Here is a 15,144-nt window from a genome sequence, read left to right as displayed (position 1 = left end):
TAACATCAAACTTAATGGTTAAAAACTGAAAGCTTTCCCCTTAAGATCAGGAACAAGACGAGATGACCCCTCTCACCACCTCTCAATCACTCTATTCAACGTTGTACTTACAGTTTAAGCCAGGGTAATTAGGCAAGAAAAATAAAAAGCATCCAAGTAGGAAAGGGAGAAGTAAACTATCTCTATTTACTACAGGATCATATAAATTAAAAATCCTAAAGAATTCCCTCCCCCCCCCAAAAAAGCTAATAGAGTTCAGCAAAGTCACAAGATGTAGGAGCTATATGCAAATTCATTCTATAATCTATTTTCTGTCTCTACAGATTTCACTATTCTAAGCACTTCACATAAATGGAGTCATATCATAAACAGCCTTTTTTATCTGGCTTCTTTTAGCACAGTATTGTCAAGGTCCATCAAGTTGTGGCATTTATCAGTACTTCATTCCTTTCTATGCCTAAGTAACATTACATTTTATAGCTATACCACATTATGTTTATCCATTCATTAATTGATGTTGTTTTCTACTTTTGGGCTATTATGAATAATGCTGCTGTGAGCATTCATGTACAAGTTTTTGGGTGGACATATGTCTTCACTTCTCTTGAGAATATACCAAGGAGTCGAATAGCAAGGTTAAATGATAGCTCTCTGCTAAGGCATCTGAAGCTCTATGCTAACATTTTTGAGGATCTAGCAGATTGTTTTCCAAAATGGCTGCACTATCTAACATTCCCACTAGCAGTGTACATGGGTTCCAATTCCCTGAATGTCTGAATGCAGCCAAGCAGGATGACCACTACATGTTGCTTGATGAAGATAAATCTGGGGACCCTGAACTGTAAAGGAGAGACAGTAGAAGCAGGGACAGTCCAAATGGAAGGCTATATAAAAAGGTTCATGAGGTTGGAGGAAATGGGGAGGTGCTGGTCAAATGGCACAAACTTTCAGTTATGAGTAAGTTCTGAGAATCTAATGTATACTATGGTGACTACAGTTAATGATAGTATGTTTTATACATGAAATTTGCTGAGAGAGTAGGTCTTTTTATCATAAAAAAATAGTAACTTTGTGAGGTGATGGATACATTCCTTTGATTTTTAGGAATCATTTCACAACGTCTAGATATATCAAATCATCATGCTGTACACTTTAAATATATTACAATTTTGTCAATTATACCTCACTAAAGCTAAGGGGAAAACAGATTTGTGTGGAAGCAGTAGTAGTAATGATGAATAAAGGACAGATATTAAATTTCAGAGGAAAAACTCCATAGGCATTGCTGTCTAAAACAGATAATGGATAAAGAAGAGGCACAACTGAAAAACGATACCAAGGTTTCCAGCCTTGAACACTAGACGTTGTTTCAAGATTTTGGAACTGTGAGGTACACTGAGTTTGAAGTGACGATGTGACATCTAAGTTCTTGGAGGGGATTCGAAAAAATCAAGGAAAGAGATGATGACTTGGGAGTTACCCCAGAAAAGAGAGAATGGCCTTAACTCTAAGCATGTGTTACTATTATTAATCTTTTATCTTAGTTCCAAACGTGTGATTATTCCTGAAAGTTTTGGTAATACAATAATAGAGATAGAGCATCTTAAAAACCAGGATTTCCTCAAAAAAAAAAAAAAAAAAGTACTATTTGACTGCCAGGGCATTCAAAGCGGTTAGAACTAAATAAAAGTCTGCATAACAAAGATCAAATTCAACAACCAGACATGATAGATGTAATTTACCTCCTCAAGCAAGTCACCTACACATGTTTAATGAGAAAATATTCAGAAGGAAGTCTCAGTCGATCTACCAAAGGAACACTGGCTACAAACCAGCTCAATAGGGCTAAATTAAGTGCTAAGAAAGAAAAGACAGGACTCCCAATATCAGATTATTTAGTAATCACTCATTCATTCAGCAAATAATTACTGAAAGCCCATAAACTGTCAAACGGTTGTGAACACAGCTGTGATAATAACCTGATGAGGGAGAAAGACAAATAAAGAGTCAATGCAGGGAGGGGAGGGGAAATTATTCAGAAGAAGAGTAGGTATATCTCACGGGGCGGGGGTAGTGAAAGGAAGAACCAGAGAAGGAAGGCTACCTGGCAAGGAAGGAAGTTATGTCTAAATTGAGACCTGAGAGTAGAATATTGCTGGCAACACGTACAAAAGTCTAGATGTGAGAGAAAACCTGACAGCTGAGCAGGCAAACCCAATTAGTAAGGTAAAATTTACAACAGCAAGGACCTTATAAGTTAAAAACTGCATTAAAAAGTTTCGGTCTTTTCTGAAAAGGCTAAGTGGTGCCATGAAAGGATTTTAAGCACAAAACTATAAAACTTTACTATTCTGACTACAATATGAAGAACAGATTAAAAAAAAAAATCAACCAAAAAAAAAAAAACTGGGGGGTTGGGGTGGGGCAACCAGGAAAACCAACCAAACAGAACATGACATACTTATCTAGAAGTGATAGCTGTAGTATTAATGTTTAAAAAATTAAATATTAACAAATGGGTAGCCACAGTCTCTGCTCCCACAAATAGAATCTCACCATTTTAATTTCAATTTTGAAAGCATGTTGACTGACTTACTGTGGAAAAGGTTGAGTTACCAGAGAAAATAGCTCCATAAAGACCACAGGTGAGACTCAAGCTGAAACTGACAGTGGGGTGTTTACTGTTTGAGAGGAGACTGGTTTAAGGGAGAGAGCCTGAGGGCTGTCTTTAACCTGTAATGAGGAAGAACCAGAAAAATTCATAAAATGATGAAGAGAATTTTTAAGTTTTGCTGTTATAATGGAACCACTTTTTTGTTTTTCTAGAGACCAGAGTAAAAACATAAATGGTTTGAGACCAAAGTCAAAACATAAACGGTTTGTCAATTCTTTGTCAATATTGCAATCTGTGTTTCTTTGGTTGGGGTATGTAAGTATATACTTAAAATTAGACCATGAGAGAGCTCAGCTTTGTGCTGGTTACAGTACCTGAGTAGAGAAGGTGTCAGTGGAATGAATGGATAAATTCAAGAAATATTCAATTGGTAGAATGTTGGTAGAATTTAGCCACACGTGAGAGTTAAGGGAGACAGAAAGAAAGCAAAGACAGAGCAATAAACTGGGCAGCAAGGCCATTTATTGAAGTAGTTAACAAAGGAGGAATATAGGGTTTGGAGACAAGTTATTGAATTCAATTTACATCAGGTAACAAAACAAAGAGGAATAAACGAATAAGCCAGTAGTGGAGAAAAAAATAGACTCACAGAAAAATACTCAATCCAGAGGAAGACAGGAAAAGAAGAAAAAGAAAGAACAAATGGGACAAATAGAAAACAAAGAGTAAAGTGGTACCCAACACAAAAAATTAAATTAAATATAAAGTCTAAATGTATCAATTAAAAGACAAATTGTCAGAGTGGGTAAAAGACCTAGTTCTAAACTGCGTACAAGAAAAATCTACTTTAAATATAAAGACTGGGAACAAGAGAAATCGTATGGAGAAGCAAACTGGGATTTGTATAGAATGAATTGTGACGGCAAAGAAAAGAGCTGGCCCTAGACAGCAAAAATGAGGTGCTTTGCTTACTATAAAACTGAGGGGAAAAGCCTAGAAAAAGAACTCATAACATTATAAACTGTGATCCTTATACTACATTGGGGTATGTAAGTAAATGTCCTGAAAGTGCTTACAACCTAATTATACAAGTAAATTTAGTTCCTAAACTATAAAATCTTGGCTTAAAGTCCATGACTTGGAAACACCAGACGCTGTGAACCTAAAATATGTCCATTTTAAGGCCATGGTACTCCTTTCCTACCCTTCTTTCCACTTTCCCTTTCTACTGGTGAGTAATGCTCACCTCCATGGCTGTGTCCTCTTCCACACCCACACAAAGCATGACAGTGATCTTAAGGCGCCAGGTAGCTTAAGAAATCTGTGTGCTGCACCAAGTATGCATTTACAGGGGCTTGACAGTTCACAAAGCCTTCACTTCTCAATTACATTCATATTTAAGAAATATAAGCTAAGAGATTTTTGATGTATCTAATTCATATTTCCTATAATAGAAAGCTCTTATTCTTGGGTACCCACATTTTATTTTGCTTGCCTTCATAAATCTAATGCTATAATATTTTTGTTCCTTGACTCACAAAATGCCTACATTCTTTAAAACACCAATGTCCAATGTTTTTGAAACTTTACCACATATATACTTCTTTCTACCAAATTTTAGGATTTCAAATTATGGCCAACAATTCTTAATAAACATTTTGAGGGGCTGTGCTAATTACAATCCCTAGGGAAGGTGGGAACAATATGAAGATTCAATATGCTTAACCTGTTATCTTTCTCTCTTTAGAAAAGGGTATTTAGTATTTGCAAGAGAAGAGCAAAAAAAAAAAAAAAACCTGTTTCAAGCTTTTATTTTGAGAAGACTGTGAAAAGTTCACATCCATGGTTATAATTTGTTTCTCTTGGATCTAAACAGACACCCACCCATTGGCTTCAGAAAAGTGCTTGGACAGAAAGCCTAGGACAGTGATACTTCCTGGAAATTTCAATTGGTAGGGGGAGCGGGGGGAGTATCCAGTCCATGAAGGGACAGTCAGCAGCAAATAATGCAAATGATCTTCTGAATTAATACCAATTTGTAATAACCTATTCTTACACAAAAGATACATTCATTCATTCCACAAATAGTTCTTAAACAACTATTAAGAAGGTAATTTACAGAAGGATTCTCCCTCTCACATACCAGATACACGGGGTAAGATTCTATTAAATATTGAGCAAAATCATTTTAAAATTTTTACTTAGCCACAGTTTCATGAGGCAATTCCCAGTCCCCAGAATGTCTCTCTTTGCTACTGACTGGCTGTCTCTCCCTGTGAAGAATCAGATTCCTAGGGACAAAGACAGCAATCTTACATCCATATCACCCACAGCCCAATACAGTACTTGGCATATAACAAGGTAGCCAAAGGGACATATGATGAATGAATAAACAGATGGATGGATTAAGCCGCATTCAGCAAATCCCAGTAACAGAAAAAAATCAAGTCAGGTGTCACTCCTGATCTCTTTGTCTTCATCCAGGTTCACTATGTTGTCCTATACTCATATGTATTTCTGCTGCTGAAATTACCATTTCTGAATTCTTAGTATTAGTTTACTATGAATTTATCAGCAGCTCAGTCTTCTTACTCATCTTTGAATGCCCAGGATGGCACACAGTAAGACTGGGCACAAATTTGTCTCATAATAAAGAGCAGCAAAAGCCAACGATGCATCCTTAAATCAGTCTTGCCAAGCTTCAGATTATTATTCTGTAGTAAGCACCCTGTATAATTGCTAATGAGATTTACTATTAAAATTAAGTTAAATAAATATTTGATCTTAGACACCTTTATAATAAATACCACTCAAAAAGGAAAATTCATAGCACCAGATTTTACTGCACAGAGAGAAATACAAAAGTGCTACTGGAGCTGAAAATACCACCTAGAAGCCATAAATAAAAGAAATACAGAAGGCGGCTTCCTTGGGCAGACTCCTCTAACTGAGGGGAAAAATCACCAGCCCATTTACCCAGGGAAATCAGGTCATTCTCCATAAAACCTAGAAAATAAGACTCGTGTGGAAGTCTGTGTTCCTATAACAGAGGTACTTGTAATTATGTCTCTTCCCTAAAAAAATAAATGATAATAATAGCAACAATTTCTGAAAGGCTCCCAGTGACTATGCAGGGAGTACAGAGACCACACTCCTTAGTGTAAGGTCCTGGTTCAGTGCTGACTGGCTCCAGTCTGGATGTGCAGCTCATCTTCCTCCCATGCCCTCTCACACCCTGAATCCAGGCGTATCAGCCTCCCCAACACCCCATGAATCTCCATGCTTCTTTGTCCTCTTTAATGCCGGCTCTCCTCTGTCTAGACTGTTTCTACACTTGGTAGAAAAAAAGATTCAACCCAAGCTTCCAGGTATAATGTTAAAAACAACCAGTTTATGACCAAACTTCACAACAGCTCTGTGACTGATTTTTAAACCACTGGACACAGTGGGGTGAGGAGGAGCCCAATCAAGTTATTTGGGAGTTTATGGTACACACACTGTCTCACAAATCGCAAAGCTATGAAACGTAAGGCTGGTAGATGGCAAATCAACTCAACAAAGAGTCTCTACCATTCCAGCAATGCCCACTGGTAGAGTAAGCAGGATGCCAAGAATGACAAAGTCGGACTAAAATGAGCTAAGAGTCCAAGACAGCCCGAGGTGTATATATGTCAGGTGAAGGCAATCCTCCCAGTGGACAGAAAGAAGAGGGGCAGTAAGATCTGACCAGGAATCACACTTCAAGGACAAGCTATGCTCAGAGCAAGCACTGCTCTTACTTACCTAATCAGCCAGCCTATGACCCACACGACTGATGACCTGCAGAGTGTGATTTACAGCTATGCGACAGGGCAGGGCAGGGTAGGGCAGGGCAGGGCAGGAGCACTGTCCTGGGGGAGCCTGAACAGTGGGGCTGATCACTGACATCTGAGCTGGATGGAAACGAAACCAGAGGAATGAACATCACAGGTACACCAACCACCTTCTATGGGACAAGACAATACCTCTAAATTGCAGTAGATCAACAGGACTTTATATGGTCTGCTCTAGGGAAGGGAAGGACTGTACCTGCAGCTGTATCTGTGACAACTCAACTAAAAGGGTATACACACATTTATACATCATAATTAAATGTGTGTGTGCATACATATATATCAGACCAAAAGGGTGAAACGTAGCACTCCTAACAATCAACTTAGCGTCCACACCTAACGTCCCCCTTTGGCACCTTCTCCCTGATCTTTTCCTCCCATCATAGTCAGCCAGTCTAATGATTTTGCCTGGTTCTAGTCAAGTGGTTTGGGTTCAGCCGTCATTCGGGTATCTCATATCCTCCTCCTTAATCTCTTATCTCCTCCCATTATCTTCTGTAAGTCCATGATAACCATGCCAGAACAACTAAATTCAACAAATGTGGACTGAACCAACAAAATAGCACAGTCACAGGATAAGGAAATTCATGTCTGCTGTCTTATTATCTTTATATTGAGAGTACATATTCTTCCTACTGGATCCCAGAGTAATAAGAACGGGGTGTGAGGTGCTTTTACTCTTCTGGAGAAGGGCTGGTCTGAATATCCACCCATCCCATGGGGAGGGTTTCCTCCCACATCAACCCCTAATTATATAGGGAATATCTGTATAAAGAAAGTTTATTTCTGCCATGTTATTGTAACAGGATCTGTCATGTACCAACTGTATATTTATCTTTAAAAGAAACAGATGGAATGGCATGACACAGAGCTTGGTATCACTGTATAAAACAAGCCCAGCTGATGGCTAGACATATACAAACACTGTAATCCTGTGTCTCTCTGCCACAGATGACAGGAGTCGGGCCACCGCAGAATCAGCTCTTGTTGGAAATCAGCTGTCCGGGATGAGCCGTGGCTTGCTTATATGATCAGATCTTTATTGTTTCAAAGGCTTCTTAACAGTTCTAATATAGACTTGTTATGCTTTTATGATCCCAAAAAAACATCAAAAATGATTAGCCTATCCTTTTCTGACACATGTATCTTACTTTCTTTTAATTGACAACTTTCAAATGAGTCCATCTAATGAATGAATTCCCTATGGAGTAAGGATTCCAAAATTAAGTACTACTATCTTAAGAATTTACAGACATACATTCACTATATTTTGCCAAGGGACAATAAGCCGGTCTAAAAGGACAATGCTGTTGTTTTACCTCATGTGTAAATTCAAGAGAAAAGACTAGAAATGCTGAGTCAAAATGGTAACAGTGGTTGTTCCGTGGGCAATGCAGCACCTTGCTTTATTTACATTTTTCTATATTACCAAGTTTTCTTTGCTGAATATATATTACTGCAATTAAGAAAAATTTTAATAAAGTCCATTAAAACAAAAAAGATTAAGTTTTCTCCTTTATTCCTATACTCCTGCTTTAGCAGTTTTAAAGGCAGTACAAAGCAAGATGATGAAGTCCCAGCAAAGTTCTAATAAACTGGTACTACACCATGTGGTATAGATTTACCTAAAACACAGAGGTACATTCATACTATTCCTCTTTGAAATTTTCACTATCTGCGAAAAATTACTGGACTCTGAGAAGCACATGCCTTCAGACACTGTTACATCAGAGGCCTTTTTTTAAAGTCAGATTTTAACTGGATTTAAAAGAATGAAAGGAATTTCCTGGATTTTATCAGGGCAATTTCCCAAAAGATTTTTGTCCCCACTGCTTAATATAAGGATTAAAGTCACTTAGGAAATGAGAGTGTATGCTTGCCACTTAAAATGCTATTAAGAACATGCAAATTAAGAGATCTTTGAAAAGCAGTACAAGTTAGAAGTTTTTTTTTTAAAAAAAAACAGTTTCCTATGAAGTTAGTCAAAAAGCATCAAACATCTGGGTTCAGGAGGGATCTACTTTCAGACCACACAGCGCCCATGGAGAGATGGGGAACATATATCTACATTCAATAAAGAAAGAGCCATCCTTTGTTTCATCATCATATGACAGTATCACTGTCAAGTTCTCACTACAACTTCATTAAAATACCACGCCATCCACACACACAATTTAACACAGCACAAGGAGGACAGCGACATATTTTTCAGAACTGCAAAATGGCATCTGCAGAATGTCTCCAAGGAATGACAAAGGCACTTCTTTGGCCCAAACAAAGAGAACAATGTTTCCATGAGGACACTACAGGACTATTGCATTTCAGGGGGGAAACGCAGTAAAAATTAACACAAAACAGAGCTGAACGTGTAGAATGACAGTCTGTGGGGAAGAATTAAAAGAAACTATTGAGAAAACAAGTTTCACTCATTATAGATCACATAAGAGTGCTTAAGGTTTTAAAAATTGGGTAATTTCAAATATTAAACATGAAAAGAAAAATAATTTAAAAATTCAAAAGATAAAATGACTTGTCGGTGGAATCAACTAAGCGTTTCAGATTCATAAACACTGTGTCTATAATTCATGTTGTTTAAAAGATGGCTTATCAACAAGCTATGCCAGCACATGTATCACAGTACTTAATTTCTCATGGCCCTTCTGTTAGAAATGTAATATCAGTGCCTCCACTTTACAGATAAGGAAACTGAGACATACAGATATAAAATGACTCAGTATCAGGCAGATTCGAGTTTCAATTTCAACTATCTCACTTACAGGCTATGAGACTTTCACTTTCTTTCCAAGATAACTTTTATTTTGAATTTCAAGGCTAGCAACATCAAATAATATTCACAAGGATTAAAGACAAATTATTGTCAAAAATGGGACAAGAAATTACCTAAAATAGCATACTAAAATGGAACTAAACGCTTAATCAATTGGAGGTGGAGGGGCAATCAGGATATACCCACTCAATCAGGCAACATCTTCAAAGCACTGTTAAGAGAAGGGCTTAAGAAATGCCTTTAGGAAAAAAAAAAAAAAAAAACAACAGTGAGAGAACGCTAAAAAGCCAGAATTAATTACAAAATAAAGTAAACAATCTGAATATATTGGGTGGAGAAAGATCATAATCAAGACCTTAAACTGACTGTTCCTCACTTTTATCTGAAGCGTATGTACTTGATTATCTTCAGTGGATAGTACCCTAAAAAATAATTTGATGACTTTTGTATTGTGGAGGTAAAAAAAAAAAAAACACACAGTTATAATTACAAACAGGAGACTATGATTAAAGTAAGTAAAACTAGTAAACAAGTTATCAGCAAGTAAATTTTTCTCACAATTAATAGTTTGTCATAAATTTGTTAGCCCTATTTTGAATCTCTAGCCACCTAACCTTCTTAAACCCCGGTTCTGATTACATCATTCACCTGTCTGGAGAATCTCAGTAACTGTAGACAGAAAACCCAAATTCTTCTACTTGAAATGCAGAGTCCTCCAGCCCCTGGCAGACCCTCTTGTCTAACTAGCCTTTCTGCTCAGTGCTAAGCGTTATGATTTCTACTGCTCAGGGGGAAAAAGCCACGAGTCTCCAGGCTCACTCCACCAGCCTCTTCTCAAAAGTGGGCAAACTAAGAAGCATTCTCGTCATCAGCATCGAGCAAAACCAGCTACCACGCTTTGACCTTGCCAAAGACTGCCCTGCCAACCTTCCCTCCTCCAGATGCCCAGAGCACTCCCTTCACCCCACCTCCTCCCTCCTAGTACTTTGCTACAGTACTGTCCCCTATGTCTACATCTCACCCACCATACTGAGTGAAGTCTGTCTTACTCAACTCTGTAACCTCCAGGGCAAAACACACACCACTTTGCACAAAGTTATCCTTAATGTATTAGGCAGAAACAAATGAGGTTATAAGAAAAGACTTTTAAGAAAAGAGACTCAGCATACCAATTTTTTAAAGAATTCTAGGCATTGTCATCTTATTTTTCTACTATCCAAGATAATTACCTTAATGATTCAATAAAGCAAATCTAACATTAAACAGCACTCCAGTGGAACAGTTACTGTTTTGGCACACTTGTAATGAGAAAGCTCATCTTTTAAGAGTCACATGATGATGGTGGGACTTACTATCTTCACCTGTGTGACTGGTTCTCATGGGTTAAGACTCATCTAAAGAGTCATTATCTTCAAAAAAAATAAGTAATAAATTCTAAGAAAAGCAAGAAGAATCTAGAAATGGCTCTGAAATAAATCCTACAGTAACATATTTTGGAATATACAGTCCTCCTGACTCATATAATTTTAGATCTGGGAGGGGCCTAGAAAAATAAGAAAGCCACTCCTTTATATCACAGACACTAGAGAATCTAAGACATTTTTAACCAAGCTCAGTGACTGAGGGATCTCTTTTTAAAGAATATCCTGAGAAAAGGCAGAAACCTAACCTCCTGGCCAGGTATTTCTCATTTGCATTAACTTGTTACATCAACCGGGTGATGAGCTCCTGTTTCTCAATGAATCTGCCCCTCAGCGTTTTCTCAAGTGGAGCTCATTTTTCCAAACACACTTTCCTCTTGGTTCTTCTTTTCCTGATGCACCTCATGCTGCTGAGCCTCCAATTCCCTACAGGTGTGAAAAACACTATGAAAGTGTAGACTAGTGGCTGCCTTTTCCCTTTTTAAACTACAGGCTTTGCTGTAATCTCTTCTCCACACAAAGCATTTATCTGCCGACAGCAAGAAGGATCTTCTTCCTTGCACCCCTCAAGGTGGCACAGAAATGGCAGAAAGCAGGGCCAAGGATGGCTAGAAAAGTGAAGGGGCACCTGTGCAGGAAAGCAGCAGCTGTAACCGTCAGAACCGAGGCCATAAGACAAGAAATTCACTATTTTATTCTCTTGGAACACTCAAACAATTGTGTCACAGTTACACAGAACTTTTAGGAAATATCTATATAAACACAATATAAGCTTATCTTCCAGGAAAACTGGCCAACTCAAATACCAAAATCTGGACCATATCTCAACCAGCTCTACAGCTGGTTCCTCACCCTCTGCTTACTTTTGCTGCATAACAGCACCCTGTGAGACAGAATTCATGGATATCATTCTGTTCTAGGAGAATGACATTGTAAATAACTTAAATACCACTACCCCTCATGTGGTCAAAACAGCGTCCAAAGAAAACAATCAACTCACAGTTACCGGTAATGGATTCACTGGGTAATCACCGGGCTCCTCAGAACTCACACCTGCAGCCCACGTCTATGATCACTGCTACCACCTTGCTTTTGGCACCGCACACTCCAAGGACGCCTGGATTAAGATAAACGCCTTAAGCAGCAGTGCTGACACAATTCAGTTCCTAACGCTTATGTCAGAGATGGCCCAGCTCCGGGTCAGGAAATAATGCGTCTGATTACTAGAACGCAAGGGAAAACATAAATATCTTTAAGAGCTCATGTTCCTTTTCCAATCAGAAAATTAATTTCAAAATTATTTTTACTTTTTGCTGAAACAAACAGGTGGAAAATAATGCCAAACAGCCTGGAGAGTACATAGATCCATTATTAACTATATACAAAGAATAAAAAAAGGCTTCTCAAGAGGAGTAAGATCTCACTCTAGTAACACAAGACTTTGCACAAGTACGTTGCAACTATCCACTTCTTTGTTACCGGAAAAGAACATACACACACATGCGCATACATCACACAAATGTATTTGGTCCCTAACGTGGTGTGGCTGCTGTCCTGCGCAGCGAGTTCCTGGGATTGGTCTCCTTTGGCATCTTATCTTCTATGTCTTGACACTTCTCCCCACTGAACAAGTTGACAGATGAGGAGGGCTCCATGCCTATTCTAAGGCAAGCAGCTCAGAGAGAGACAGGAAAAAAGTAGTTGATCAAAAGCAACATCTTTATATTATAACTGAACAAATTTTTGGAATAAATTAAGTACAGCATTATAAGAAATGGAGAGCACTGCCAGAAAAAAAGAAAAAAAATTTTTTCTTAATTCTGTCTCTTCCTACTTCCGTCATATTTCTACAACACTTAATCTGTGATCTCCAGTGGAGTTCCCCCACCCACCCCAATCATCTGAAAAACTTTTGGAAAAGAACCAAAAATATAATCAACTTTGCCAAAGGACATTCAGATTTTTGTCCCCACCCTAATATTTGGCTGTTTATCCTTATTTCTCCATCTCTTTCCATTCTTTCTCCCTTCCCTTCTTCCCCCACCAACAAATATATCCCAGCAGTTATTTCCTTTCTGCCCCACTCCCTACTCCTCAGATTCTCAACAATTTCTTCATTCCTCTCATTTCACCTTCAATTCTTCCTTCAAGATACTGACAACTTTGTACATTTGAGTTTCCAAGTCTTCTAGATGCAGAATTTAATATGCTGAAGACTTCTTGTTGAAGAATTTTTCCAAGAAAAACAAAAACTGAGGATTCTCCATCACCTATTTTTCAGACAGCCCTCCCATCACACTAAAGTCACTTCAGCTGTTTTATATAGTTTCTTCTAGATTGACTAAGGTCAAACAGAGGTGAGGGTGAGTCTGAGGCTGTGTGCGCCAGTACACTGTCTGAATCCAAAACAACTGCCTCAAAAAGGACATCGAACTGCCATTGACCAAAACAATGTGCAAATCATGCTAGACTTGCTTTTTCTGCAGAGAGATTACTGAAATCAGCGGGACCAGCAAGACTATCAACTCACGGAGAGAAGAGAGGAGGCCACGTTCCTTAATTTGCTCAGAACCTCTTTAACAAGTCGTAGTAATAACAGTGAGAACCTACAAGGTGCTCTGCTAGACTATGGAGACAAAGTGAAGTAGAGGGCAGAGAGGTGGAAGGAAGGAAGGGAAATGATAAGACAAACTCCTCGTCCTTGAGGAGCTGACCATCTGGACCGCTGACCCGTGCAACCAACAGTAACACAGATGTTACTAAGGAAAGTTAACACTTAAAAAATGCTCACATTTCAAGACAACAGTAGAAGAAATGCCGTAAGACTGAGTAAGCAATTGCCAAAGGAATTATACAGCTAAGAATTCCCGTAGGAATTCAGCAAAATAAAACAAATGTAATTCCAGAGTAGAAGAAATCTGGCATATGATGATAATTAACAGTTTGGCAAAACCACTAAAAAGTTTTAAGAAATTTATTGGTTTGAACATGGCAGAAAAGAAAAACTTCAAATGTGCTTATACTAAGTGTAAAACATACATTTTTAAACTTCACTCCTTTCAGGCTCACATCCAATAACCCTAAAATAGCAGCAATCCAGCCACATCATAATGGTTTCTAAACTTTTCCAAATCACTTGGGGCAAGTGAACTTAACTACACAGGTGTGTTTGGGTAGTTTCAATGTCTCATTTCTTTTTCATACTCAAAGTTAGAGCTAGACGGATTAAATTCTCTGGGGCAATGACCTCTAATTTATCCTAGAGAATAATACTTCACAAATTCTCCCCAGCAAATGAAGTAAATAGGCAAAATGTGTAGAGGTAGGGAGATGGAAATACAGTGCTTTTGAAAACTATGCAGTCCCCCAAATTCCGGTTTTAGGTGACTTGCGTTCAATCACTCCCTAGGGCTTTTTATGGGGAAGGGTGGGGACAGAGGAGGGCAAATAGGCAAAAGTATACTGAAGTAGGTGAAACCACTTCTAATTTCAGCTCTGAAAGTAATGGTAATTTGGAGCAAATCATTTAACTTCATTTTACCAACTTTCCTCATCTACCAAAAAAAAAAAAAAAAGATACCTTTTTAAGTACCTCGTGGTTCTAATATTCTACATTATGAAAAAATTACTTGGCATAGCAAATGGTACACAAAAGAAGACTGAATGAAAACAGACATCAAAATTAAACATGTGGTATAAGCCCTGCTTTGTGAAATGTATGCAAATGTTCATTTACTGAAGTATTTCTTCTATAAGCCATGAATGTCGAGTACACAGATCAAAACAATATCAAGTGATTATGTTTGAAAGTGAGATTGAGGTTGGCTTTTTATTATTGATGTTTCTCTGTATTCCAATACAGAGAATTTTATATGTATCTTATTTTTATATGTATTTTATTTGACAAACATATAAATTTATCATTAAAAAGATCCAATCCCTTGAATCCAGGCTTGACATTTCCAATCTGAGCTTGGAATCTTCAGCTTCTATAAAATACACTGGAAATCAGAGTTCTCTTAGAAACACCACAGCCCAGTCTTCAATCAGGGGGACAGTCGAGGGGGGAAACCCCACAACTTTGTTTTTCCACAGCTACTTTTCTCATCTAGTCCGAATCCCCTCCTCCGTCCCCACCCTTCCCCATAAAAAGCCCTACGGAGTGATTGAACGCAAGTAACCTAAAACCAGAATTTGGGGGACTGCATAGTTTTCAAAAGCACTGTATTTCCATCTCCCTATCTCTACACACACACCCAGAATTGGATTTCATACTTATTTCTGCAACAAAACCTCACAGTGGTACTTAAACGTCCTTTTTTTAAAAAAGGTATGGGGCAGGCAATATCCAAAAAAAAAAAAAAATGATTTGGCACCTGTTGAGGTGATGTCATTACCAACCATGGCTCTGAACTGCCTCTGGAATGCAGCTGTGGCTAGAATCCCTTA

General features: G+C 38.2%; 1 protein-coding gene across 10 annotated transcripts in view; it reads right to left on the bottom strand.

Annotated features, from left to right (window-relative positions):
* The window catches only part of EPB41L2 (erythrocyte membrane protein band 4.1 like 2), a 196,091-nt gene that overhangs the window by 132,738 nt on the left and 48,209 nt on the right, over positions 1-15,144 (bottom strand). Inside the window, exon 2 of one of the 10 annotated variants that reach the window (XM_074368370.1) lies at positions 11,696-11,812. The exons of the other annotated variants lie outside the window; for them this stretch is intronic. The gene's annotated coding sequence lies outside the window, so the exon portion shown is untranslated. The remainder of the gene's footprint in view (positions 1-11,695; positions 11,813-15,144) is intronic. 10 annotated transcript variants of the gene reach the window in all.

Source organism: Camelus bactrianus, chromosome 8 (genome assembly GCF_048773025.1).
Source record: "Camelus bactrianus isolate YW-2024 breed Bactrian camel chromosome 8, ASM4877302v1, whole genome shotgun sequence".
Classification (NCBI taxonomy): Eukaryota; Metazoa; Chordata; class Mammalia; order Artiodactyla; family Camelidae; genus Camelus; species Camelus bactrianus.
This window is presented reverse-complemented; position numbering and strand designations above follow the sequence as displayed.